Source organism: Cavia porcellus, unplaced genomic scaffold (genome assembly GCF_034190915.1).
Source record: "Cavia porcellus strain 051 isolate PalLab524CR breed Dunkin Hartley unplaced genomic scaffold, mCavPor4.1 scaffold_14, whole genome shotgun sequence".
Taxonomy (NCBI): Eukaryota; Metazoa; Chordata; class Mammalia; order Rodentia; family Caviidae; genus Cavia; species Cavia porcellus.
The window spans coordinates 36,128,586-36,154,194 of record NW_026947497.1 but is presented as its reverse complement, the minus strand read 5'-3'; positions in this window follow the sequence as shown (position 1 = coordinate 36,154,194).

The following is a 25,609-nucleotide window of genomic DNA, read 5'->3' as shown; positions in this document are numbered from 1 at the left end:
GGATAAACAAAGAGTTGCTTCTGGGGATCCTGGCAGAACACATCTCTCTAGCCTGTCCTAAGTGTCACCCACAGGAAGTGACTCGTAATTACACACCAAATGTGAGGAAGCAAACAAGTCATGGAAGAACTCTTGTTGGGAGACTTACCATATCACTCCTCCTGCAGCCCTGCAGACAAAGTGTTCATAGAAATCAAAGTACACACATATGCAAACAATGAGTAGGACCCACGGTGCGCAGGCAGGGCAGATGCTGTTTATGAGCTCCCCCATCCCAGTTTAAATAGCAGGGGGAAAAAGATCTGACTTCAAGGTTCCTAATTATAGCAAACTCTAAGTTTTAATAATAACTCTAAGTTTTGAATACTCATGTCTATGCCAAAAAGTCTCATTTATGCCTAGAATGCTGCTCTTTCTCCCCAACCTTCACAGCAATACTTTTCCAAGTATTACCCGTCTGAAATAGTTAAATTTTATCAGACATTGCATTTCTTCCACTTCCATGTGAGTCCTCTGAACATGATAAATTAAGTGATATTGTATTATTCATTAGAGTGCTGCAATTTTAAAGCTACGCAACTTTGTGCACCTTGTCTGTTAAAATGAATATACCATCTTGTTCCAGGTGTTGGGAAAAATGAATAGCTTTAAAGTCATAGTGTCTAGCACGTAGTAAGTGATTGATAAACATTAGGGCAAACCAGATCAAACTAACAAATATTCAACAATTACATTAAAATTTCCCCAAAATCTATAAACCCAGTGAAATCTATTAAAATTAAGTTTGCCTTTTTCCAAATAGAAAAGAGAGGTATAGTCCAGTATACTTCTCTGAGGCTTTGTTTCTTGTAGTTTTGTCTTGATTGCATCATAGTTTATTGGGGAAAATTTATTTATATAGTGGCCCAAACTGCACTACACAAAAATGAAGAGGAGAAACTATTTGAATCTCCAACTCCTTGCTTTATTTTTTAATTACTGGTTCATGAACAAAGTCCAATGAAGATGATGATAGCTAGATTATCTCATGACCTGAAGAAGTACCCTGCTCCTGTGTTTTCACCACAACAAAAAGTAAATGAAGGGCTTAAGTGTGGCAATCCTCCCAGAAAATGACCCTCCCTGAATCTTAATGACTCCAGACTTGGTCTTATCAATATAGATGACCTTACTCTCTTCCTGAGCTCCTTCTAGGGAATGATAGGTTGCCTTCATACGAATTTCCATTTATTTTGTTTTCAGAACTGGGTTACCTAAAATTAGAAATCGGGGCTGCTGCAGAGAACTATGATCTGTGGGGCTGAGGTTTGGTGGGTAGGCTTGGCCCAAATTGGAATCACCCACAAATGTCACTTCTGCAAATCCAAGTAGCCAGCTCACTGGCTGGGCCTGCTCTTCCTTGAGAAAGGAGTCAGCAATACCCATGAAGTATCTCATTTTCGTGGAAGAATTTTTTTATTTGTTTAGCACAACTCTGTAACTCATTTCCAAAAGCATCCAAATAGTTTAAATTTTTATAAGTTTTGCATGCACCGATCACTTCCCCTGAATAGCTAAGGAAGGGAGGAAGGGAGGGTTAGAGGAAAGTTTTCCTGTGAATATAGTGTGTGTGGCTAGATTCACTTCTTCCTGCTAGAATAGCATGTACTCTTAGCTCTCAGAAGGTCCCAATTAAGCCTGACACATTGACATCACAGCACTCATACTCCTAGCAACAACCGTATTAAGCTTCCTTAGTGCTGGGTGAGTTTTATAGTATGTTGCCTAGCCAGTGTGGGTGGACAGATTCCTACTTCATCACCCGCACTCCTTCCTCCAGCCCATCACAAATTGCTATTATAACACCTTGCTTAAGAATGTGCTAGCTCTGACACAGCCAGTATTTATTTGTCAACAATTGTATAAACTTGATACACAGAAAACCTGACTGGCTGAGAAGCATTACAAACCCCACAGACTTTGGAAAGTAAATCAGAAATCAGAAAACAATAGTTGCTTGAAAACTTCAAGGCTGAAATTTGCTCAATTGCAATTGAAATAATTCACATCTGATGAGAGCTCTAAATAGGAGGCAGAAAGTAAAATAATAGCATTTATGAAGATATTGAGGTGTCTAGATGATACCAAAAGATATTTTTCCCTGGTTTTAATGTGTTATTTTGGCAGATGGGATATGCCTAAACACAGAGAATAATCTATTCTTTATCAAGATTCTTCATCATGGGTCCTTCATAAGCCATAGCAAATTTCTACTCATTTGTTCATTGAACTTTTCAACAATCCTTTAATAAATTCTCTTGTTCCAGGGCAATTGAATGAAATACACAAGTACCTTATTTTATGGGCTCTAATCTTAATATATGGTAGTCCAATCTCTTTAGCATTTTTTTAGGTCAGTCTTTTAAACATCTAACCTCTGATCTGGTAACTACCAGTTGGAGAGCTAATCCTCTAGTTCTAAACTGAATTTGAAAGTTGAAAATGTGAACTACAATGCTCCTCAAGCAACAGCATACAGCACTTGGCTTAAATTTTTTTGGCTTTTATAAATTCCAAGGTGGAGATGTAGCTCAGTGATACAGCACTTGGTTAGTTTAGCATGCACAATATCATGGGTTTGGCCCCCAGCACTACAAAACAAACAAACAAACGACAACAAAACAAATATGCACACCCAAGAAAATTTCCAAGTCAAGTACAATTTAAAGAACTTCCTAAATAACATAGAAAAAATGTTCTTACATTGCTTTATAGTTTCTTTGTGGAATTAATAATGACCATTTCCTTCTCATTTAATTGGGAAAGATGACTTTTCTATTAGATTTTTTTTTCCTTTTGATAGATTTTGTTACTCAGCCCTTCCTCTTATTTTCTGATTTCATAATATAATGTGTGATCAACTCTTGTCCCACACTGATCCAATTTACTATGTTACATATGAACAAAATTCTGGAAATTATTTCCAGGTTATTTACTTATACCACCAAGTGAAGAAACCAATCAAACTGTATACCTGATCCGTGTGGAATTGTTGTCTCTTTTGACCTCATTCCTGAGGCCAAGCCTGGCCAGGACAGGCCCTGGCCCAAGAGTCCTGAGTTGTTTCTGGAGGTTTCTCTGGAAATTGTTGATACTTTTCATGCTCTTCCATTTTACTGATTGCATGTCAACATTATTTATAATTTACCATTTTCAAAAATGTGTTTAGGACATGTTAAGCTATATGATATAAAAAGTATATTATTGACAGTTTTGGTTAAATACTTCATTTGCAATAGGTTTCACTAACAAATTGGGCTGTAGGTTCTTGGTTCAAAAAAGAATCCTTATTAATTTGAATCTCAAATACATTCAACTGGTGGCACAACTGAAAGAGTCATAATGTGAAATGATGATAGAATATTAAGGCATCAAATTAAAAGTAATTGAGATCCTAATGAGTTTCTTGGTAAAGTATAATTTAAAGAAGGCTTAAGAAAAATAGAGGGGAATAGTTTTAGTGGAAAGAAGTTCATTAATCCATTTAAACATTTTCCTACAAATTTGGATAGAAGACTGTCATTAAGCTGTAATAGGGAAACCCTGTGTACCAGTTTGTGGAATAAAAACAAGGTCTGAAAATCATTACCCTTTATAACATTGTTTATAGGCACGTGTTAGATTTAATTGATATCATTTATAGTCAGGGGTTATTAACCTGCCATAATGTTGACAGCTCCTTGTAGTGGAATATCTGTAGCAAGGAGATTCCACACCTATGTAAAATACAACCAGCTTTCCTAGGCCATGTGCCTTTATTCTAATGAATTTCAAACATATTTGAGGAGTTGGATCCTCCCAAATAGTCCCTTGTACACTTGAAACCGGTACACTGAAAAATGTTTCACATTTTGATAAGCCTGTGACGCAAAAGCTATGTGTCTGTGGTTCAATCTCCAGTAAGCAGACGTTTCCATAAGCAAATGAAGACAGCTGGTGTCAGAGTATAGAAAAGTGTATCCTGGGAAATCTCTTCAAGTTTGAAAATAAAATCAGATTTAAAAATAGTGAATGGAAGTACATGGCGGACAGATAGCAGCAACTATGGAGACTCTCTGGGATTACCAGCTTGGAATCCAGGAATGGGGTGGTACGAAGAGTCCTAAGCAATGGGAGATATACCCTGCCACCCAGGAATGATCTAAGCTAAGAGAAACCAACTGGAAATGCAATCCCAGTGCTATAACAGGAACAGATAAAATCTCAGCACAGAAGCTGGATCTCGAGCTTCTGGAAGCCGCAATTTGAGCAGGGAGAGAGAAGCACAAAAGCCCTGAGAGTGGGAATCGGCAGATGGAGTTGAGATTGGGATTGATGGTGGGGGGCTGCATCGACCTGCGGTGAGTGGCGGGAGCAGGGACTCTTCCGTGGACTAAGAGGCTCCAACAGGAGACATCCTGGGACCGGACAGACTGGCCAGAACAGGACACTGCAGTGACTTTAGTCACATATTCCCCTCTCAAGTGGGATTGGTGGGGACAGCTTGGCCTGGTGATGCTGCGGACTAAGACCGAGTAGGCTAGCTCAAACCACGTCCCAGCGCCTGTCGGTGCACCCTAGCAGTAAAGCCTTCCGTAGGTTGACTGACCTGGAGGGGTGGGCCCAGCAGGGCTGCTGAGGTCTGTGTCTCCCTAGTACACTGCAGTGGGTGGGAACACCTAGCTGGCAGATTCAAACAAACTGTAACCAACAAAGAAAAAAAAACTGGGCCTCCTATTTACACTTGCATAGAAGAAACAAAAATATGGGAAGAGGGAGCAACAAGAAAGGGTCCTCGGCCCCCAATCCTGAGAACACTGATCCAGGAAAGGTAAATACAAAGGAGAATGAGGACACGAAACATGCAATATCAGGCATGGCACCAATAGACATAAAGTGATATCTCCGGAGCCTCATAGATGAATTCAAAAGTGAAGTATTTAATGAAATAAAGCAAGATATAAGTAGAATAGTTAGAGAAATGCTAAGCATTGCCCAAGAAAAAACAGATGGTGGAATGGAAGAACAGAAAAAAAGGGGAGAATTGTTTGATGGAGAAAATAGAGAAAATATAGAATATGTGAAGCAGGTTCAAAGAGATTACCAGGAAACTAAAAACTCTATTGAAAGCTGGCATAACAGCTTGAAAGAAACTAAGGATAGATTATCTGAACTGGAGGACAGATTTCTAAGGTGGGAGCATGAAATGAAAAACTTCTTAAAAATGACAAAGAAACAAATAGCAATAATACAAAGGCTAGAAGATGATAAAAGGATCTATAACTTAAGAATTAAGAACACAAAAGAAGAGGTAGGGACACAAACAAATGAACTACAAAAGCTATTCTCAGAAATAATCCAGGAGAATTTCCCTAATTTAGCAAAAGGTAAAGATACTCAGATGTATGAGGCATACAGGACCCCAGCCACCTACAACCCAAACAGAGCTACACCCAGGCATATAATAAACAAAATTCCAAAAATCCAATATAAGAACAGAATATTAAAAGCCGTCAGAGACAAGAAACAGATCACTTACAAGGGAACACCCATCAGAATTACAGCGGACTTCTCGGCACAAACCATCAAATCACGAAGAGCATGGGGGGAAATAATTCAAGCTTTGAAAGATAATAACCTCCAGCCAAGATTGATATATCCTGCACAACTGTCCATAGAAATTGATGGAAAAACAAGGTGCTTCCAGGATAAAGAGGAACTAGGGAAATTTGCAACCACCAATTCAACTCTACAGAGAATACTGCAGGACATTCTAAAAAAGGAAAATACCAAGATTCCAGAAATAGTGGCAGAGAGGCCACAATGAATGAAGCAGAAAGTGAAATGAAGAAGACGAACTGACAACTAATGACAGAAAAAGAGCTCACCAGAAATGAGGCAGAGAAAGTTAGATGGTAGGAACAGCTATTTTGGAGAAAACAAGACATCATAATAGCTAGTGCTGATTTAATATCATCTTGTTTTGAAGCTCCATCAAGCTTTTGTTCTTCTGTCTCCATAGGTCTTAACATGTTGTATCTTACTGGATTTTATTATATGTGATAATATAAACAAAAACTTCAATAGGCAAGGAGATTATACAGAAGCCATTGTTCATTTTCTGTTAGTTGAGTCTAAATAGCCTGTAATGCTGTCATTCCCTTGAACGGTTTTACATTGCTTTGATATGTTTGATGCTACAGTATACAAAGTTATACTCAAAGATTTCAAGGAAAGAGACACTATGGTAACTACTTTTATGTTGGGATTATCTTGTGGCTAAACACTATTTTGTTTAAATGGTTATGTTTTTTTTTAAATTTTATTTAAAAGGAAAAAGAGAAAAAACAAAACAAAACACAGCAGTGTAAGGGTATAAGTAATACAGAACTACAAAAAAAAAAAAAAAAGAAAACAGTAAGAAATCACCAGTTAATAGATTACACATTATCATCTTAGAGATAGTTGCTCAAGTCACAGTATCAAAGCATACAAAGTGGACATTCAAACAGTGAGACTGCAAACAGTTGTGTTCAATGATCCAACCAAAAACATTAATATGGTCATCTATTTAACACCCCTAAACACACTTGCAGTTGTATCCTTTAGAGCACTTTTTTTTCCCTCTCTTTTTTGCAACAAAATTTACACATTTTGGGTTTTATTACTCCTTAGTTCTATTACTCTTTTTTTTTTGGAAGAGAATAAAGTCAAATATGGCAAAACAAAGCTGTCAGTCAAAACCAAGGATAGACATAGCACATGATGTAAAAACAGAGTATAAGGTTATCAACAATGGTTACCATAATGTCTCTTGCTTCCTTAAAAAGAATTGTCTATCTCATTAGGTATTATGTTTTGACCTGCACTGTTTTGTTGACCTGCCCATTTATCTCAATCTCCGTTTTATGATTTACTTTTATATTTTTATCCTTTTAATTAAGGGAAAAATAAATTAAAAATAGCAGGATATATTATAGTAACCCACTTTGATTTCCTATTAATTTGATTTGAAACCCTGCATTGCTCTCACCATCTTGTTTTGACTCATTTTCCTCCATTCTATTTTGCTGGGTAGTACCAAGTTCGAAAGTAAAGGCAACAATTGTGAAGATAATAAGAGTCATTATGATGCCCATTCCGGTTGACTATTATCTTCTTTTGAAGACCTGTAATGTCTCCAGTGTTTTGGTTTTATTGGTTTTGTTCTTTATTGTTTTGTCCAATTTTATTATAACTGATAATATAGGCAATTCTTTTTAATATAGCAAGAGGCACCATGGTAAACCATTGTTGATCACCTTGTATTATATTTTTACATTATATATTAAGTCCATCCTTTTGATGTGATTGACTCTATTCTGTTACATCACATTTGGTTTTACTCTCTTCAAAAAAAGTCATAAGAACTGTGGGAATAATAAAACCCAAAATGTGTAATTGTCATTGTACAAAAGAGAGGAAAAGAAAGTGGTCTAAACAATATAACTGCATGTATATTTAAGTGTATAAGATAGATAACCATATTACTGAGTTTTGTTGGGTCATTGAACAGAACTGTTTACAGTCTAACTATTTGAATGTCCAGTTTATATGCTTTAATTTTGTAACTTGAACGAATATTTCTAAGATGATAGTATGTAATCTATTAACTAGTGACTTTCTCTTTTTTTCTGAAATTCTGTATAACTTGTACCCTTTTTCTGCTTTTTTTTTCTTTTTCTCCTTAAATAAAATCTTAAAAATCAGTAAATAAATAAAAATAGTGAATGGTAGAAATTTACATACTAGAATACTACCAAAATATTTCAGGAAAGGGTTTTTAAAATTTTTTCATAACTGCAAAGCAAATAGGCCACTAGTTAATGTAGAAATACCTTTATAAAAGACTTTTCCAGCCAGGACAATGTAGAAATCTGTTAGGGAGAAAAGACATTCAGAGAATATCTACTTTGGAAATGTGTAGGCTTTGAAATTGATATTTAAAATGTGATCTTTATAACTACTTATATGGAATTATCCATATTTTCTAAGCAAGTGCCCTGCCAGGCCTGAGTTCAAGAGACTTGAAAAACACAATTATTTTTATTTCAAGTCCTTGAGGCTTGGTGAGGAAGAGATCTGCCCCCTACTCTACCTTTTTTTTTTTTTTTTTTTAAGTTTGGAGGTTTTGTCACTAAATCAGTAGTGTTAATCAGTTTTGTGTTACTCTAATGAAATACCTGAAATAGGCTAGCTTTGTAAAGAAAAGATGCTTATTTATCTCACAGTTTTGGAGGTTCAAGGCGATGTCACCGGCATCAGCTAAGTTCTGGTGGGCAATCACCCTGCTGTGTTGTATCGTGGTGGAATCACGTCTGACCAAGGAATCCGGGGAGAGATCTGGGGTCCTACAAACCCTTCAAGATCATGCCTCCATAATCGAACGACTCCCGTTAACGTCCACCTCCTAAAGATCCTCTCATTTGACGTTACCACACTGAGCATCAAGCTCCCCACACATGAACTTTGGAAAGCCAGTATTCAAACCACAGGACTAACTACGAAGGTTACTAGCTTGATAGTGTTACCTATATGTTCCATGGCTTGACAGCTGTAAAGTGCAGACAATAATATGTGGCGATTATGCCTTAGAGTCGAGAATTTAAGAGTAGATGAGAAATAATCAAACATTACAATCAGTTCTCCTATTCTTCCCCTTCATCCCCCACTATCCTCTCCCACCAATGGCAGCATTTAGGAATAAACACAGGCACACAGGGTCCCTCAAAACAATCTGTGCCCTTGCTCTTCTTTTGGTCTTTTTTGATTACTCTTCTAGTGTATAGCAGGTTAGTACCACATTAAATAAAAGAAAATTGAGTTGGTAACTGAATTAATATTATGCTTCATGTACAAGACATGATACATTCCTTCCGTATCTCATACTCTTTCAAGATGTGGTCACCATGGCACTCTGGTTTATCTTCCTTGCAAGGAATTTAGTGCTTTTTATTTAAAATCTATATAGCATTGCCAAAAGATAAATCGGCTGGCAAAAGTGCTGGCCATGTGAAGAAATACTTGAAGAGTGTCAAGTTGGTTTCCTGTGCCCACAGCTTCTCTTTACCACATCTGGGGACACACTGGGGACCAGTTTTCTTTGTCCTCTTCAGGATGATGACTTCATTCTCTCCCTTTCAAGCAGACCTTTCTATGACTTTTCCTGAGGAGCAATACCAGAGAAAAATTTGTGTCTGTTGCATAAACTCAGTTAGACCTACAAGCTAGTCGCTTTAGGAGTGGGGAGACCAAGCAGAACTGAGGGAAGAAGGCCCAGTGCCACCTTCCTCCTGTGCCAAGGAGGTCCCTGCTTCTGCAGGGCCCCTCTCCATCCTGTCCCTACTGTGCTACACTCTGCCTCATCGGGGTGATGCCTTCACCATCCAAGCTCTTCCCAGATTCATCACTTCTTAACATGTTCTCTTCTGGAGAAAAAGTGAAAAAGCTTGGCCTCCATCACTTTTTCAGGATCCTTCAAAAAGCATGAGGTACAAGACCCAACTAGGTTATTAAGAAAAATAAAAGAAAAAGGAAAACTTCAGATTCCAAGTGTAGATTTTATTTTCCCCCAAATGTAATTTAAATGTGATACACTTACTATGTAAGTGAAGCCTTGTATTCTTTAATTTTTATATAGAAAAAATAACACGTATAATACACAATAAATATGTGTGTGTGTGTGTGTGTGTGTGTGTGTGTAGACAGAGACAGAGAGGAAGAGAGACAGAGAGCAACGGAGAGAGGTGGAGAGATAGAGAACGACAGAGAGAGAATGCTTTTTACGCTCAGTTTGCACATAAAAGTATTTGCAGTCTGAGAAAGCATGGAATCTACGGAGTCTGAGCAAACCTGTGCCTGTGCGTTTGCTTTGTAATGTCAGTCATTTTGGCCTTTATTTATAAGGTTAGGTTAATGTTTGCAATTAATGAGCACTTGAAGTGCTTCACTTCAAACCAAAAGAACATGGAAGCAGATGAATTAAATAATACTACGTAACCTGCTCGGGTTTCTGAATTATTTATGATTGATATATAAACAGTGTCAGAACATTTTAGTTTAAATCTAGAAATGCATTCCTATGATTAATGCATTGAAAGGTGAAAAGTGCTTTTGGTGACCATCCCTTGTTTTAATGTGTTAATTACATATATAAAATGTGATTCAGACAAAAAAGTTATTTAAATGCAATTAAGAAAAACAATATATCCAAAAAGATTGCATGTAAAATATTACTTTGAACTTCCTCAGAGGTACTTGTTAAATCTATTATTATAACATGATTATGGACATTTCAATGACAGTATACCAGATTATCATCTGAAAATATTTATTCTTTCATTTATTAGTAAATTACCTCAGTGGGTGTAATAACATACCAAATGAGGAGAATGTTAGCCAGTTTATCCTGATACAAATTATTATAACATTCTTATCTTTTTACATGTGGAATTTTAAAATTCTTTATAATCCCTTTAAGTCCCAAACCTAGGGCCTAAATTAATTTGTATGCTAGGTATAATTGATTTCTAACAGAAACTACCTTCTAACAATCCGATGTTTCATGATGTCTGAAAAAAGGAAAACTACACTTTCAAAAGAAGTAAAATAAGATTGATATTTTTTAAACCTGAAAAGTGAAATCCCTTAAATCTTGAATCTGCAATCTAGATTTGAATGGGTTTAAATTTTCTCTGGCAGCAATCACTGAAAACTCATTTTTTGGCTTCCTCCTCCAGCACACCCTTAACCCTTTTTTGCAATACGGAGTTAAAATTTAACCCTCTAGGCATTCGGGAGACCTAACCTGTTAGCTCTGTCATGGGGACACTGTTTTAGTCCTGATGGGAGGGGTCCTAGCTGGCCACAGCTGCCTTATGCAGTGAAGGTGCCAGCTTGTTTTCAATCTCTCTCACAAATATAATCTCCTTTGATCCTCACAGAGCCTTGGAAGGTCTGCAGAGGGTTATCAACTCCACGTGGAAGAGAAAGAACACAGGGTCCACTCACAGTTCATCAGGGGCACACAGAATTAAATGATGAACAAAGAAGCTTTCTATGACTGTTGGGGCATATATGTTTTTATATGTTTCAGATTATTAATTACATTTATTAAAACACTTTAATTATCTCCTTTCTACAATTAGATTCAGTACTTATTTGGGCTTCCTAAGACAGTGGAGATGTAGATTTAATCAAAAGATCTTCAGATGAGTGCCTTGTCAGAGCACAAATATTTTGAAATCCCAATGAAAATGCAGCTTAATGCACCCAGTTAAATTGCCTGGGAGGAAATAGTGAATACAGCTTTCTTCAAGCCTTTCCCCTCAGGCCATTAACTAAGAAACTGGTCACTAACTGCTGGTAACAACCCAGGTTGGAGGGATTATTGCTATTATTGGCATTCTGTGGTTTATGGCAACATTTTGTTAAAGACATTAGACGCAATAGAGCAGCTGGACCTGGTATTTCATAGAAATCACTCCTTTCCCCTGTGGTTAATGGCCATTTTTTTTTTATTCCAATTCTAAATGTACCGAGGTGGAGCTGCGTGCGCTGCTGGGTTTATTATCTACTACATTTCTTGTTGCTCTAAGAAATATGCTTTACACCAGAGTCAGCATTCAAATCAATGGAGTGAAAATATAACATTTATTGTTAGTAAAATTGAATCATGCTGAAAAGGCTGAATGAATGCTTGACTTAAACTGAATGTTAGAAATCATTTCACTTGCCACAAGCACTTTCTGGCTGACACACAGCCACGCGCTGTTCCCTTCCAGTGATTAATTGTTAGTGGGAACAGGCACATACACGTCGCCAAATGGAGAATAATAACCAAAGTTGTATTATTGATTTCCCATAACTCTACCTAGAGAGAGGCCTGCTCTGTGTGATTTACGGCTGCAGGCTGATGATTCACACTCTGATATTTTGTTTGCTGAACACAGAGTTGGAAAGGAGATGGCCTAGGTCAAGGACAGGCACACATCACACGATAGAAGCGAAGTCCTGGAGAGTTTTAAAACTACTTCTTTTCTTCATTTCAAATGGCAGAAACAAGTCAGCACCGCCACTGCTCAAAACCATAAAGTATAAAATCGAGATTGAACACAGATTGGGACTATGTTATTTGCATGGGAGACTTTCCTTTTCTTTTTTGGGGAGTAGGTGTTTCCTCCCATATTTTAATTACAAAAAAAAAAAAAAAAAAGATCAGAACATATCATTAGCTCTACTTCTTAGTGAACCTGACTTTTCTCAAGAAATTTACATCTTTCTCTCATTTTCTGTTAAGGTTTCTTACCCTGTTTTCTCACCTAAAGAATGATAATGAGGTAGAGTGAATGAGACCTATTGGGAGAACAGTGGACCCGGAGACTAAAGGTAAAAGGATGATTGATGGTATGAAATTACCATAAAAGTACAATCAGGATCAGATTTTAAAATGAATTTTTAAGCAGCCTAAGAGATACTCTTTGATTTGCAGTCTGGTGGAATGGAAAATGTCTCATTCGGTGGATAAAGTTTCTCACTGTGTGACTTGAGCTTTTTCTGATCTTTCTGACTGGAAGTAAAACGGAACCAAAGCCTAAAGTGGTTTTTAATGCAGAAAATATCAAGCACAATATTCCTAACGTCAAAACCTAGACCTGGGCATGGCAGGTGAGGAGAGAAAAATAAATAGAATATCACTGTTAGTGTTATTGTATCAGGTTCTCTCTCATTGATAAGTGGGGTTAAAGCATATATTTTTTAAAGGGTAAACTTGTTTATGTATTGGGGGAAAACTCAAAGCTAAGGCTGAGATCAGATTTTAATCTTTCTTTGGTGTTTAAAATGCTCCAACTAAAAATACTGAAGCAAAATATTGAAGCATTTCATGGGCTATATATTCGCTTCATTGGCTCTTAAAGTTTTTATTTTAGAATACTTTTAGGTTTACTTTAAAAAAGTGGCAAAGATATTACAGAAAGTTCCTATATACTGCTCATGTGGTATCTTCTATTTAGAACAATTTTCATTACCATCACAGAGGCCAAATTTAACTAATAAAAATGTAAGAAATGTAGAATGTGAATTTCAGCTAAGCAACAAGGTATCTTTTAGTATACAGGTTTCCCAGTTGCATGGTAAGTTCGTCAAAATTAAGGAACTATTATAGGTTAGTTGAACTCCCTATTTGTTTTGGATATACTAGTATTTTCCTAAAGGCTTATATCTATTCCAAGATCTGATTCAGGACACCACATATTACATTTGGTTACCAGGTTTCCATAGGCTCCTTTGGTCTGTGACAGCATCACAGAATTCCCATTTGGCTTTAAACACAGTACAAAACAAGCAGAAACTTTAATCTAATAATGCCAATAGACACTTGGGTTTTCATACTCAAAAGTCTACCTCTTTTAAATTAATGAGTTCTGAAAATGTTGAACTTAAAATTTTAGTCGTCTTGACATCAAATAACATATTTACAAGGTTATAAAACAGTAACAAATTTTAATTATAATTCAAAATTTCAATTTTTATTTTAGAAAAAAAATGTATCTAATAGCAATTTATAAACATGTCCAAGATTATCATGGGATTGGAAATATTGTGTCCATTTGAACGCTAGAGTTATCATAGTTTTTGAATATAAAGATAATTGGTGAAATGTTTCAGATTATATACTTTTATTTTATTCAGTTTAAACTTCCATTTCATCAGTCTTTCCCACAGAATATACATGCTTTTAGGGAAAAAAACCCTTGAAAGATGTTAATTCATTTTTGTCATAAATTTTGCTTATAGAAATAAGTATAAAGGCTTTCAGGCTTAATTTCAGAATTTTTTGTAAGAAGATTTTTAAAAGAAAAAACCAACATAATCCCAGAGGGACATGGTGGTAATCGATCAGAAAATATTTGAAGCTTGCAGCTTTACAATTTAGGTTGATCTTCATTAAGTTAAAACCCTTCCTTTAAAACTGTTAAATATTATGGAAATCTTTAGCATTTCAGACAGTTGCTTCTTGTGACAGTTTCCATTTCTTCTCCTCTGCTGACAGTTCCTATAATGACTTTAATCATAGAGTCTGGAAAGGGAACCGGCTATTGAATGGCAACAAACTCAATGGTCAATGTCTATGTCACTTTTCTGGGAGCAGGACTTTCTGAGCATCAAGGAGCTCATTCTCAGCCTCCTGGAAAAGTGCTAAGTGCATTAACTCTCTGTCAATCACATCTGTAACACGCAGGCCAAATTATTATTATTTGGCTCAAGACATTCCATTGAAACATATTTGTGTGGTATTCTTATCTGTGTACTGTATATATAACTAATGGTGATTGTTTATGGAAAGGTGCCTGTCCAATTATTTTTGAAGAAACACAAGAATGCAGAATGACTGGAAGCATCAGGTTTTCGCCAGAGAATGCCTCAGGTAAGAGGAGAATGGCTAGAGGCTATAAGGAATCACAAGAGACAAGTCAGAGTCGTAAATTGGGAAACTGACATATCTCATCTAATATACTTGCTAACTAGGCCTTTAAAAACCTTGACATTTAACTAAGTTTGTGGGAAAGTTATGAGTTTTTGTCCTTCTCTATTGGCTCTAACTCATTAATCCAGTGAATTACAGTACTTATCATCATTACCAACATTAGCGGGACCTGGAGTTAAGTTTAGAGAGGCAGGTAAGCTTCTTGTGTCGGAGCAACTGTTTATGAAGGTTGCGCCTATTTCAAAGTCAAGTCAGTCAAAAATGATACTGCAAGTTATTTACTCTTTTGGTACTTCAGGGCTTGAAATGGCATGAAAGGAGCCTTTCATTTGGCAGAGGCATTCAAATAAAGCTTCCTAAAGGCTGATGGGGATGCGCATCTTTGCTGAAATAAACAAGTTTTGGGGGGATTTTTAAGAAAATAAGAAAGAAACAAAAACTTCCCAGTGAATGTTGTCTACTTCCATATCTAATTTTGATTAAGTTTATATCATTTAAGGGCATAACAATGGCCCATGGCAAAGATAGTCTTGTACTATTTTTGTTAATGTTTCTGAAATAGGCTTAATTTTATACCAGTGATTTTTTAAATTCCAGAAATATTAACAAGACAAACGATGTATCATTTGTAATCGGAAAGCAATCTGGTTTCCTAAAAAGGCAGTAAGAACTCACAAAGGACAGAGTAAAAACTGGTAAGCCTTTAATACGTATTTTAATAAATCTATATTAAAAGAAACTTCATTAAACCAAAATGCTTCTAAAAGGGTGCAAGCGCTTTTTATAATTAAACTATTGTTTCTGAAAGAAATCAAACCAAAAGCTATTCTTTTTAAATTGCCAAGCTTGTGTGGTCAATTTATTCACATAAACAAGATGATAGATATCCAGAGGCACTTTAGAAAATGTTGATATAAGACCATGTAAGAATTTAATATGTGCGAATTATTCAGAAACCCAACATGCTATTTTATCTCGTTTTTCAAGTTATTAAAAACCATGTGCTTCTGTTTATCTTTACCATTTGCCTATGAAAATTTTTTGAATGATAAAATCATTGCTATTTGAATCTAGAATTATCACTGTCAATTTAAGGCATTTTATACATTGACTGACCCTGTGAAAAATAATTTAAAAATGTATTTTAAGAGACTTCATGAAATTATTTGTACCAGTTCCTTCTTTTTTTGGTTACTTCCTATCAACATTTTATCAAATCAATATTCATTTAAGATTTTGTGTGTACTTACTACTACATTCTAGAGAAAAACATTAAGACTTAGTCCATATCTTGAAGGGGTTTTCATTTGACGTGGAACACAAAGCTAGAATGTACAGAAGTGTCATGCAAGGGAGAGCAAAGAAAGACTATGTAACAAAGACTTTTCGTAATAAATAATGAAATGCTATATTATGTGGTTTATAAAGAGAAGTACTAATAGCAGTGCAGAGAAAGAAGATCATTTGATGGAAGGCTCGGGAGAGTCCTGAGATTGGGTGAGTAACGTGTTATCCATGGGCACAGGTCAGGAGTATATATTTGGAAAAGTGGTACTTTGCCTCATTTTGTGATGTCTCTATTGGTAATGATCTGAAGACAGATACTAATACATCTGGAAAGCCTGCTCCAAACCAGAGAGCAAAGAAGACAATGCTAGTTAACAAAATGGCAAAGGGGTTCCTAAAGTCAGTAAAACGTCCTTGATAAATAGGCTGGCATTGGAAGAGGGGTGTGGTACTTCTGTGTAAGTGTCTGCTACCTTAGGAAAGCTGCCTGCACCTTCTAAACTCAGGTGCCTTTATCCATAAAGTAACCTAACGTTAGTTCCGATCTTATCAACTATGCATAGTCAATGACAAAATGCACAGCAAGCACCCTGATTTCATAAGGGCATGATGAGAATTCAGTAGGGTAATTTACACAAAGCACAGTGGAGATGGGGCCAGAAATTGGAAGGTATCTGGGATCCAAGACAGTCGGTTGTGATCTTGAAGGGCCTGGACTGGGAGTGTGGAAGCTCTCATGCATGGTATGACAGAAGAGAGACTAATTAAGCAGGTGGCAAATGTGTCCTTGGTGGTTTATCTTATTTTTATGAATGGTTGGTGTGGGAGTCTTTGGAGATAGGCTCTGTGAATAGAGATGAAGTTGTTTCTCATCTGGGATGGAAAATAAGAGCCAGTGGATTAGGTTTTAGATGCTATCAGATAACCATGCATCTGTTTAGGGCTTGAGAAAAGAGAAGTTCTGTCTCAGAATGGAAGAGAGATTTGCAAGGACATTCTGTTTCATTTCCAGCCCTTTAAACTGACTCCTGCACTCCCGTTGTAAGAAAGGAGAAAAACCATCAGTGCACCCGAGGGGCCTAGGCCTCAGCAGGGGCCACACATGAGTCCTGAGCCTGAGGACTCTGAGAACCACCCATTTTAGGAATCATTTGCAACTCCTTTGCACATTACTCTGTTTTATTCCCAAAACCATTGTTAACAGCCTTGCCAAAACATCACAGTTCAATCCTCCTGATTACTTAGGGAAATATGCTAATTGTCTGAGCCCTGAGTGTGAGCTGTGCCAAGGAGAGCAGCAGATGCTACCAGTGGGAAATCAGCCTCGGGTCAGGAAGAAGAGATCTGCAGAACTGCCCAGCAGTGACCAGACTCAGACCAACACAGTGTAGATGGCAAGTCTGGGGAGAAGGAGAATTTTCCACGCACTCTTAAGAGATTTATGAAGAGACAGGGGGCACTCAGCCTCCAGTGTTGGTGAGGAGAGGAGACTGAGATTATTGTGATTTGAATATAAAAGAGAGGTGTGCTCTTGCAACCTGATTGAGATATTCAGTTATATTACATTGCTAACAAGATCCAAATGAAATAAGAAGAAGCACTTAGCATAACATCAGGCTTTTAATAAGGTGAATGTCATAGTTGGTATTACTATTATTGACTATAACATATCACGTGTTGTGTTTTGGAAGCTAAGTGTACCTCAAAAATCTGTGTGTTAAAGGATAGGACCCCTCTCAGTGTAATACTACTGGGAGGTGTTGGAACCTTTAGAAAATCTGTAGTGGGAGGACCTGGCTCATTAAGAATGCAAAACGCAGAGAGGATTGTGGAACTCTGGTCTCACTCAGTTTTTCTCTTGCTTTAGTTCAAAATGTAGCCGCTTCTATGTGAGCTCCCACCACTGTGTACTGAAATCTGATCCCTTTGCAGGGGATAAACCAGTGGAGCTACTAGATTGATTTTGAACTTTGAACCTCCAAAACTTCAGCTGAATAAATCTTTTCTCTATAAAGTTAATTGCTTGGGGTACTTAGGGTAGTAATGCAAAGTTGGCTAATCTATGTGTTAGGCGATTATTAAAGGATATTGAAGGACAAGGTCTTACCAGATGTTTATTAGGCAAGTCCTGTAGATATCCATGTTCTCGCATATACCCAACAGCATGCCAGGAAACCCAAGACATGACTAGAATGGCATTTTTACTTGTCACTATGCCATATAGAGACAGAGTAGTAATCATTTTTAAATGGCAAATTGTAAAGGCACCCAGGAGAACTGCTTCAGAAGGCCAGCAGGTGCAAGTCTGTGGTAGTGGCTGCATGGAAATGGGGTAGTTCTGGGGCAATTTGCCCATTTTCTCATTTACAAGTTACAAAATCCCCTTTTGGGCTAGGAGATGGTGTGATAAACTCTACTTTAATTTCTTCATTTTTTTATTGAGTTTCTTAGACTCGAAGAAGAAGGTTGTCATTCAATAAAAGCATAGGCCCAGTAATATGTGTGTTGAGAGCAATCCTTTGGATTGAAAGACAACTTTGTTTAAGTTACAAAGTTGTCCTGGATCCTTAGCACTGTGGTGGTGGATGGGCTGGGTCTTCACAGGTGACACAGATAATTCTGATAACAGACACCTTATAGATGGCAGACGGTGAAGTTAATTTGAGGACCTGAATGAATGTCTTGCCAGATGTGACTCAGTTTCAGTACACCTACATGTGAGCCACAGCCACCATTTATTAGTAGAAAGTAGCCAGTCCCCAAAGTTCAGGAACACCTCCCTTGGGTAGGGCAGAGGGAGAAACTGGACCAGTGGGTTCAAAATATATAAAAATTCATGAACTTTAACTCTGATCCTAACCTAACTCTAACCCTGTCATTCTTTCAAAGACAAAAGCTTTAAACAACCCACATAATTTTTTCCTATGAAGACATAGCTTTTCCAGTATTTTAAATTTTTAAAAATACAAAATGATGCTTCTGATTTGCTAGAAATCCAGTCAAAATGTTTGAAAAAGTAATTAAAGTGAATTGGATTTTTTTAACATAAGGAAACTAATTTTTTTGCTCAGATGTTGCCTACAGGTCCATCTTCCCATCTAGAGCTGTTAACATGTGTATTTCCACAATGGCAATTCCCCTTGAAGCCCTCTTCAGTTTTATAGGTTGGCTTCCCTCAAGTTGTTTTTTTTTTTTCTGATCTTTTTCTTTTGTGTTGTTTCCCGGGTTGAGCCTCTTATTATAACTGTGCTGAAGGTCCATGATTGATAATCCTCTAACAAATGTTGATTCTCAATCAGTTATATGTCAGCACGGCTTCACACTCATAGGTCAGGATCTGCCAAAAGAGGAGAGCGCTAATTATTCATATTGGGGATTTTATTCATAGGTTTGCACATGTTTATTGAGCACCTACTTAAGTACTTACTATATAAGTGGTAGTTAAGACCATGTAATACAACTTCAAGATTCAGTGGTGACAGCTAGTCATTTCAGGTTGTCTCAGGAAATTTAACTAAAAAGGATCAAGTATTTGAATCCTTGATATTTTCTAGGGAAAACCTGAAAACCAAGAAAGCAATTGGCAACTTCAGTTTTGTGTCATTTAGAAAGGTCCCAAAGTAGCACATTAAGAAAGATAGTGATAATGTGTGGAACTTCTTTCGCCTAACACTTTTAACCTAGTGTAATTTTAAATTTAATATTTACACAACAGTAGTTTGGAAGAGCATGTTTGCTTTTGTAAACAAATGTTTCACTATGGATAATACATGTATTAAATCTCATGTTTTGTAATTTACCTGATGTTACATTACACTTTTCTGCTTCCATAAAGTTATGGCATTAAATTAATTATTTGATTGAATGCCCCAGTGTAAGAGATAAATCGTATTGAAATCATACTACGTCTAGTTCAACCATATTATAATATTTATTGTTCCCATTCACCACTGAAAAAAAGGAAGAAAGAAGAGATTTGTAAACAGCTAAGTGAATTTCCAAAAATGGTAGAGGAAAAAATTGACAACATCCATCATAAAACGTACCCATCTGCACTTCTAAATCATGAGCAATGCCTGCAATGGCAGGATATGCCCTAACATAGGCACATAACATTTTTTTAAAATTTGTCCTTGGCAGAAATTATGGTTCCTGAAGTCTTTCTGATTGGCTAAGAAAATCTCTGTGGAATCCTGAGGTTCGTGTTTTTCTAGTATACCAAACAACCAACCAAAGCCAACATGTCTTTACAGAAATCCTTTGAATGAATTTGGCTCATCTTGGATTGCTAACAATGAAGTAGGCTGGTAAGTCAAGATCATGTCTGTAGAAAAGGGGGGGGGGAACCCCAAGAAACACATTAGTAAAAACTTGTTTTCCATTTTACAATGGCCTTCAGAGTAAGTTTAAAAGAGCAAAAGGGAAGATTATGATGTTGTGTTGGACTAATAAAAATGAACATCATCGCTTCAGGCCAACTTCTTTCCTTTTAGGTCTGTACAAAGAGTCACCTTGCAGTTCCAAGTGAAGCGTCTTTCAGTGGACGCTTCAGGCTTGCCCAGCCCCTTTGTTCACAGCCCTGTGTTCAGTGACTCAAAGAATTTTGCGATGCCTCCCAATTTCATGGTCTCACTGTGGTTACTGATGTCCTGCTAACACCCTGAGCTCATCCTCTCTCTGCTCCACTGTTCCGCTCATCCTGCAGGTCTGAAACTCTCAGGGAGCCTCCACTGTCATCTGTCTGCTGAACAGGAGTGTTGCTTGGAAGAGTCCACTTCCCTCGGAGAGATCTGACCCTCTTACCATTCTTCTAAGTCCTCAGAGTTATTAAATCTTTGAGGAAATAATTTTTTCTTGTACAAGGAACACTCAAGCATGAGCAATGTATCTTTTCATTGTGCTTTTGGTGCTGCTGAGCTTGAAGCCTGTTGATTACTTTTGACATACACTTATTCTGTGCCAGTACTGTGCAAATCTTCATAATCATTGTGTAATTTGATCTTACTTTAAGCTTATAGAAGCCCTTCTAATCCATCTCATTTTCCCCATTTTACATATATGAAAAACTGAAGCTAACCCTGCAGAGCTTGGCAGAACACTGACCTGAGATTTGAGATCCCGAAGACTGTTCATTCTCTCTAACTGACTCCTTCTCAGTGGGTTGTGGTGCACACGCTTGCAGTTCCAGCATTCTGGGAGGCTGAGGCAGGAAGATCACAAGTTGGAGCCAGCCTATCAGTTTAGGATTTAGATATAGCTCAGAGTGAAGCCTTTGAATTCAGTCTCCAGCACTGGACAACAGTAACAGTGACAGCAGCAGCAACAAATCATTCTTCTTCCATTTCCAAATCTGAGTATAGTATGCATTGATATTTATGACATTATATATATATCACCTATCATCCTTCATCTATAAAATGGTATTAGTGAGTATCAAGGGAGTTAATATATGCAAAACAGAAAGACTAATACTTGGCCATGTGTAAGCATTATGTAAGTGTTAGTCGCTATTATTGCTACTACCAATTTAAAAGTAAGTTGTATATTTGTTCAAGGGTTTATTTTTTGCCTCCTATAATAGAATGTAAGATCCTTCAGGAAGACATTTTGTGTTGTTGCTACTATATTCTCATTCAAGAATAGTGCCTAGAGCATTGTAAGAGCTTGGTAATTATTTGTTAAATGAATGGATAACTAAATGATTTTGTGCCTTTAGATTCCTTTCTCTGTGACTTTTGGGATTTGCCTGCTGAAGTTCATGAGTGTGTGGAAAGAATATCTGGTGTCAAAGTTGACATACCTGGCCCAGCACTTCTCTATGCCCAGACACAAAATGGACATCACTGATATTCTCTCTCTGCTCATTCTGAGTGCTTCTTTCCTGTCCTTTTCTTCCTACAGACTTCATGGATGAAGTCATTCTCCATTTCCTCTAAGTTGGCTTTTTGTTTTCATCTCATAAAAATGAACGTTCTTCATTTCATTGCCATAAAGCCTCCTCCTAGGAAGTGATACATAGTTACTTGTTTTGTTTTTGAGACAGGGTCAAGCTAGTTTTGAGCTCACCATGTAGCCAAAGTTGGCCTCAGACTCATGGCAGTCCTGCTTCAGCTTCCCAAGTGCTGAGATTACAGGTGTATGCTACCATGCCTGGCTGCTACCTACTTACTCTTTAGATTAACTTGTTTTTAAATTTTTTTAATGTGCTTTCAAGTTTTACGATTCAGACCACTGATCTGAGTTACTGTGGCTATTCCTTTTTCTTATGTGTGTGACGATAACAGTATATTAAAAACGTCAAACACAACTACAAAGACACTCAGCCACTTGATATTTGACAAAGGGGCTAAACATGTTCATTGGAAGGATAGATAGTCTCTTTAATAAATGATGTTGGAAAAATTGGCTCTCCACATGGCGAAGACTGAAACTAGATCCATGCCTGTCACCAAGCACAAAACTAAAGTCTAAATGGATCAAAGACCTAAGTATTAAAATAGAAACATTAAATCTACTGGAAGACAAGACAGGCAGAAGTCTTGGAGACATAGGAGTAGGTAGAGAATTCATGAACAAAACGCAAACTGCACGGGAAACACTTCAAAGAATCGACAACTGGGATCTCACATTATTGAAAAGTTTCTGCACTTCAAAAGAAATCACCCACAGAGTGAAAGAAAACCCACAGAATGGGATAGAATTTTAGCCAGCAACCCCTCAGACAAAGGACTTATATCCAGAACATAAAAAGAATTGGAAAACATCAAGCCCCCCAAATTCAAAGACTCTCTCCAAAAATGGGCATCTGAGATCAACACACAGTTCTCAGATGAAGATATACAAATGCCAAATAAATACGTCAAGAAATGTTTGCTATCACTGGTCATTGGAGAAATGCAAATTAAAACAGCATTGAGATTTCATCTCACTTTGGAAAGAATAGCTGTCATCAAGAAATCAACTGGTACAAATGTTGGTGAGGCTGCAGGGAAAAAGGACCACTGCTCCACTGCTGGTGGGAGTGTAGACTGGAGCAGCCATTATGGAAATCCGTATGGAAAATTCTCAGGAGACTAGGATTGGAAGTTCCTTTCAATCCAGCTATTCCCTCCCTGGGTATTTTCCCAGAAAAACTGAAAAGGTCATATCACAGTGATATATGTGCACTCATGTTCATAGCAGCACAACTTGTAATAGCTAAATCTTGGAAACAACCAAGATGCCCATTAACTGCAGAGTGGATTAAAAGGATGTAGTATTTTTATACAATGGAATATTACTCAGCTATAAAAAAGATGATATTGAGGCCTTCATAGGTAAATGGAGACAACTTGAGACTATCTTCATTAGTGAAATAAATAAGAATCATATTTATAAATATCACATTGTGTCTCTAGTGTAAAAAGTAGTAAGAAATGTAGGAGTAATAAAACTCAAAATGTGTAACTACTATTGTAAAAAACAGAGAAAAAGAAAGTGCTCTAAAAGATATAACTGCATGTGTATTTAATTGTGTAGGACTGATAACCATATTACTAGGTTTTTGTTGGATTGTTGAACAGAACTGTTTGCAGTCTCACTGCCTGAATGTTCACATTGTATGCTTTACTTTTGTAACCTGAGCAACTATTTCTAAGAGGACAATATGTAATTATTAACTAGTGATTTCTTACTGTTTGTTTTTGAAATTATGTATTATTTCTACCCTTTTTCTGTTTTGTTTTTTCTCTTTAAATAAAATTTTTTAAAATGTGCTAATATGCATTCTGTATCTGATAACACAAGCCTCCTACAAATACAACACATATAATCTAAAGGAGGAGCTTTAGTGGTAAAACTCAAGCATCCAAATTCATCTCTTAGAGAAAAAGCCCTGAGAGAGAGCCCTGAGGAATCTGTGTTGCATCACCTGCTTTTATTTCTTGGAAACAGGATTCCTGCTTTCTGGCTCATCCAGTCTACTTCTGACTTCATAAGAGACACAGGCTTCATCCCTGATGGGGTAAATTGAGAATTTCACTTTTCTTCTCCCTACAAAAAGTAGCAGTTTCCAGAGAGAAAACATAAGTGAGAGTAGAAAAAAGGGGGGGAAAAAGAGCAAGGAATGGAAGGAAAGTCAAGAAATCACTCAAGTGTGTAGCAGCAGGACAGAAATGGCAGGTCAAAGGGAAACAAGTGAACCAAAAAAAGTACCACCAGATCTAACAGGGAGAGGACACAAATGCAAAGGACAAGCAGAAAGCTGAAGAATTAGCACATTAAGAAAGCAGAGAAATTCAAAAGGATTTCCCAGACAATGGAGACAGCCCAGCAGGGAGAGTGGGCTAAGTTAACACAAATAGATGAAGCCCTGAAGTAGCCATTGTCAGTTTCCCAGAAAAGAAAGAAGGAAGAAAGGGGGGAAGGAAGAAGGGAAGGAAGGAAGGAAGGAAGGAAGGAAGGAAGGAAGGAAGGAAGGAAGGAAAGAAGGAAGGAAGGAAGGAAGGGAGGAAAGAAGGAAGGAAGGAAGGAAGCATTGGTGGTTTAAAATAAAATTCCTATCCTCCAATTACAATTCTTGTGGTTCAAGTTATTTATGGTATTCTATGTGTTTCATTTAATCTTATTAAATGAATTATAATCATATTTTGCATGCAATCAGTTATTCTCAGGGTACCATATACACAAGACAACTTATTAAAATGGTAGCAGCAATGTATCTTCATTTTTAACCCATCATTCTCTAATATGTAAAAATTAACCTCACATTTTAGGCACCTTCCTGGTGGTGCCTGGATGTACCATGCATTGTTTTTGACAGTGTAAACATTTATTAGTCCACTTACAGGAATTAAAATGATTCTTAGTCAGAAAATAAGAAATAACTTAGATCCTCTGGTCTAATTGGCTGTAAAGAAAGATGGACCCAGCAAGGGTTTGGGGAAAGAGCCAGCTCATCAGTGTGGGTTCATCTTTTTCCATTCCCAATGATCCGCCTTAGTCCAGGTCACCATCACCTCTGTCTGAAAACATTGCAGTAGTTTCTAAGCCCCGTCTCTACCTCTGATCTTTCCAGTTATACACTACATATCCAAAGTTGCATTGTAACAGTATTGGCCCTCAGCCTCTGTTGGCTTTCTTTTGTACAAAAGATAGAACTAAGTTCCCACAAGGACAGGTACCATCTGTTCCATTGTAGCTCACCCTTATGTTCAACTCTGTTGCTCATACTTTTCCTCTTTAGATGTGTCCAGTTCTTTTCCTCCCTATGGTCTTCTTGTTTCTTCTGTCCTACAACTGGACACTCTACTCACCTCTTCATCTGGCTGCCAATACTTATGTTTCCTGTCTTCAAATAAATACTGCTTTCTTTAGTGAAGCTTTGCTGAACCCCAGACTTGGCCAGATCACTACATTACATGCACCACTGCATACTCTACTTCTATGTACATCAGTTCACTTACTAGTACTTTAACCCTCTTTCGGGCAATATTTGTGTGCTTCTGCAACCCTAGGTTGTTTAAGTCCCATGAAAACAGAAGACTTGTCCATCTTGCCTATTACTCCTCCCAGTGCTTGCGATGGTCCTAGCACAAAACCAACACGCAGCCTATTGGCTGGGCAGGTCAACATGGTTCTCATTTCCCATATCCTAGACTCATTTACAACCCTAAAGAAGCTGCCTCAGGTAGAGGATATAAAGTGCTTGCCTCACAATAATTTTCAACTAAGAGATGGAGAACCCTTTCAACTCCCAGCCCTCCAAGACGAGCTTCGTCCCCAGTGGGCTCAGTATTG